This window comes from Nannospalax galili, unplaced genomic scaffold (genome assembly GCF_000622305.1).
Source record: "Nannospalax galili isolate Female #2095 unplaced genomic scaffold, S.galili_v1.0 scaffold384, whole genome shotgun sequence".
Taxonomy (NCBI): Eukaryota; Metazoa; Chordata; class Mammalia; order Rodentia; family Spalacidae; genus Nannospalax; species Nannospalax galili.
The window spans coordinates 109,482-113,789 of record NW_008352648.1 but is presented as its reverse complement, the minus strand read 5'-3'; the positions used below and the strand labels follow the sequence as shown (position 1 = coordinate 113,789).

The following is a 4,308-nucleotide window of genomic DNA, read 5'->3' as shown; positions in this document are numbered from 1 at the left end:
ATAAATGTACAAATTTCTCAACCTCCAAATATATTTTGTAAGTTCTACCAAGTTTCAGTCAAACTTTATTTATAAAAAGAATCTCATCACATAGTGAGTTCCAGGCCAGCTGGGGCTACAGGGAGACCCTGTCTCCCCCCAAAAAATAGAATCTTGTGTAGTATTAGACATGATTATAGCAAAAAAAAAAAAAGTCGTTTAAGACTAAATTTTTTGTTTTGTTTTTCTGAGACAGGGTCACCCTATAACCCCACCTGGTCTGGAACTTGCTATGTAGACCAAGCTGGCCTTACTCTCACAGAGATCCACCTTCCTATGCCTCCAGAGTGCTAGGATTAAGGGCATGCTTTACCACACCAGCCCAAGGCTAAAAAAATTTTTTTTTCTTTTGGTCTTTTTGAGAAGAGGGTCTCCCTGTAGCCCCAGCTGTCTTGGAACTCACTATGTAGACGAGGCTGGCCTTGAACTCACAGAGATACGCCTGCCTCTGCCTCCCAAGTGCTGGGATTAAAGGCGTGCGCCACCGCACCTGGCCAAGATTATAATTTTAAATTGCATAATTAGAGAATAAATTAAATTAACCTAATCACAATAAAAGTTGTGACATCTCACTTACGGGCCATGTAATGAAAACCTATTTGTTATGTCATCCTCAGAATATCCCTTTGTTTGCCAGTATCTTTTATTATTTGCATGTGGTTAGTTTTAAACATTTGTTCATGATCTGATTTGAAACCTCATTCTTGGAATGAAATAGCATTTTGCTGGAGCGCTGCATTGGGAGCACCCCTGAGTCACTGCCTAGAAATTGTTGATATTTTCTACATAATTTCTGTCTTGAGAGCTAGATTTAAAAAGAGAAAACAAATGTTGGTACATGCCTATAGCCCAGCACTCCAGAGGCAGAGGCAAGAGAGTTGCCACAGTTCAAAACTAGCTTGATCTACATAGCCATTTCAAGGTCATCCAATGCTATATGTATAGTAAAACCCCGCTCCAAAGAAGGAAGGAAGGAAGGAAGGAAGGAAGGAAGGCAAGAAAGACTCAGTATTTTGGGGGGGCAGGGGCAGTTCCAAGAGCAACTTCAAGTATCATTCCTCAGGCATCTTCTAGTATTTTAGACAGGGTCTTTCATGGCCCTTATGATAGGCTAGCTAGCCAGGGAACTCCAGGGATCTGCTTGTCTCTTGCTTCCTGTCTCACCATCACTGAGATTACAAACATGCACCAGTGCACCTCGCTTTTTATGTTGATTCTGAGGTCTGAATTTAGGCAAATACTTCACCAACTGAGCCATTTTCCCTAGCCTTATTTATTTATTTATTTATTTATTTATTTATTTATTTATTTATTTATTGACAGGGTCTCACTGTGTAGCCCTGGCTAGCCTGGAGCTCTCTATCCCCCCTTTAAAATTTTAATAATTATTTACTTGAATTTTGAGACACAGTTCTGCTATGTAGTGTCGGTTAGCCTCAAACTCACAGCAATCCTCCTGCCTCAGTCTCCCAAATACTGGGATTAGAGATGTGTGCCAGCATGTCTGGTAAACGATAGTATGTAAAAAGTTCTGTCTTCTCCTTTCCTCTGAGGTCATTGATACAGGGCTAGCAGAAGCAGGTAGACCAGCTGTCCTGAAGACCATTAGGGTGCCCTGAAATCTCCCATCCTTGGATTCAGAGTTAACTGAAGTTCTACAGAAAGGTATTGCTGAATTTTGTGAAATTTGCCACGCTGATCCAGCGATCTTGTGATTGTGTTTCATAATCAAGCACAAAAGCAAAGACAGAGCTACTGAATCTCTTTAGTGTCTGTTTTATTAAGCATTCCTAGGAACCATACTAGTTACACATCATTCAGTTCTTATCTGTGTAACTGCCAGAGCTGGCTTTGGTCAATTTTATGAAAATGTTTCCAATTCATTTTATACATTCCTGGTTGTTGTGGTTTTTTTGTTTGTTTAGGGGGGTTGTTTTGTTTTTTTGTGACAGGGTCTTACTATGTAGCCCTAGCTGGCCTAAAACTCGATATGTTGATCAGACTGCCTCTGCCTCCCCAGTGTTGGGACTAAAGGCCACCACACCTAATCAATATTATTCTTAATTTTGTTGTTGATGGGTTGGAATATAACTTAGAGTGCTTGCCGAACATGTACAAGCCCCTGGGTTTGAGCCCCAGTACCACATAAACTGAGCATAGTAAGGCATGCCTGTAATCTCAGCACTCAGGAGGTGGATGCAGGAGGACGATCAGAGAAATTCAACGTCACCGAGTTTGAGACTAGGTTGGGCTACATGAGACCCTGTCTCAAAAAAACAGAACTCTTTTTTTCTCATCTATTTAAAAACTATTATTACTTCTGTTTTGTTTGAGAAAGGCTAGCTTCAAACTCACTGTGTAGACTAGGCTGGTCTGGAACTCTCAGCCATTCTCCTGCCCCAGCCTCCCAATAAAAGCTATAATTAAGAATAGTGCTGGATATCATCTAATGTTTGAGTGACTTCCTATAACTCTGTAAACATCTGAAAAATAGGCTGAAAACGGTATCCACCTCATTGGGTTTTAAGAACTATTAATGTGTGTTAACCTTCTGTCACAATGCTTGTAGCTTTACTTGGTTGTTGCAAGGCTTCTGTGGGTTAGCCTTTCACAGGCCTTTTGATAAGCACTTTCTGGATTTCTGTGAATACATTTCTAGTTCTATTGGCCTGTAGGTAAATGTCAAAAATATAAATAAATAAATAAATAAATAAATAAAAGCACAAGCTGTAGTAAATCACTCCAGCACACATGTACTAAATTCAGCTAAATTTTAGTCAAGATTTAGGCTTACCTGCATGAAAAATGGTCTCAGCCATATAATAAGGTAATGCTCTTTTAGCATTTGAGCACTTGCTAAGAGGTTTCGATGATTTTGTTTGACTTTTTTTTTAATCACAAGCAAAGTGAGGAGTTGTTAAGTATTTCTAGTATTCAGCACTTTTGTGAAATATTGTCTGTAAACTTTTCTAATCTTCTGAATCATTTAGAGTCAAAGAAATCTCTGAGATTGCAAGAAAGGCTGTTCAAACAACAGGATTTATACTTGCTCTGTAAATCAGAGTTTGCCCTATATTACATTAAGCCAACAAAATACATGAGTTGCCAGGCAAGGTAGTTCATACCTGTAATCCCAGCATTGTGCCACTGAGGCAGGAGGATTGCTGTGAATTGTAGGCCAGCTTGGGCTACAGAATAGGATCCTGTCTCAAATAAATAAAGTAAGTGGGGACTGGAGATGGCTCAGTGGCTAAGAGCACTGGCTGCTCTCGCAGAGGACCTGGATTAGATTCCCAGCACCCACACGGTGGCTAACAACCATCTGTAACTCTAGTTCCAGAGGATCTGGTGCCCTCCTTTAGCCTCCACACGCTTTGCATGACATGGGTGTACTTACATACATGCAGGAAAGACATTCATATACATCAATTAATTAATTAGTTAATTAATTAATTAATTACTAAAGTCATGAAACCGAAGCTCTTCTATGTGACAGTTTCTTGCCTTTATTTTTTGATCAAAACAGTATCACTGTTCTTAAAATTAACTATAAATGTTGTAATACGGTTTGTAAGATAATGCAAAGAAGATGCCACTTCTCTTTCTTATATGGGGCTTCAGAGTTAAGATGGCATAAAAAATTCCAATGCTAAAGAGTTTGAAAATGTTTATCCTTTTTTGTTGTTTGTTTTCTTCCTATTTGTTTGAGATGGAGTGTCATGTATCATCAGGCTGACCTCAAACTCCAGATGCTCTTGCCTCAGCCTCTGAAGATTACAGACATGCACTGCTATACTCAGCAGAAAACACTTTTTTGCTTTTTGAGACAAGGTCTCATGTAGCTCAGGCCAGCTTTGAACAAGTCAAGGATGAATTTGAGCATCAGTCCTCCTGCCTTCCCCTCCCTGGTGCCCCTCCCTGGTGCTGGTATTGCAGGCATGTGCCACTATGCTGTTTTATGTACTCCTGGGTATAGAACACAAGACCTTGTGCATGCTAGGTAAACACTGTACCAACTGAGCCACATCCTGAGCTCTCCAAACACTTTTGAACAGCTGAGTTCTGGAAAATGAGTGAAGTGAGAGATGCTCATACATCTTATGTTTGAGAGTACCTCTCTTGTTCTCCTTAGGAGCCTTTTTTTCCACTTTTCTTCTTTCTTTCTGTGCTCCGCATTGAACCCAGACCTTCATACCCCCCAGGCAGCCCTCTACTCCAGCCCTCATAGTTACATTTTCTTTGTCAAAGTCACATTTTTTTCTTTTTTTT

The 4,308-nt window shown here is 40.1% G+C and overlaps 1 protein-coding gene across 2 annotated transcripts in view; it reads left to right on the top strand.

Annotated features, from left to right (window-relative positions):
- The window catches only part of Pank1 (pantothenate kinase 1), a 92,686-nt gene that overhangs the window by 13,185 nt on the left and 75,193 nt on the right, over positions 1–4,308 (top strand). The window contains exon 1 of one of the 2 annotated variants that reach the window (XM_029554347.1): positions 1,614–1,704. The exons of the other annotated variant lie outside the window; for it this stretch is intronic. The gene's annotated coding sequence lies outside the window, so the exon portion shown is untranslated. Of the gene's footprint in view, positions 1–1,613; positions 1,705–4,308 lie in introns of those variants that run through there. 2 annotated transcript variants of the gene reach the window in all.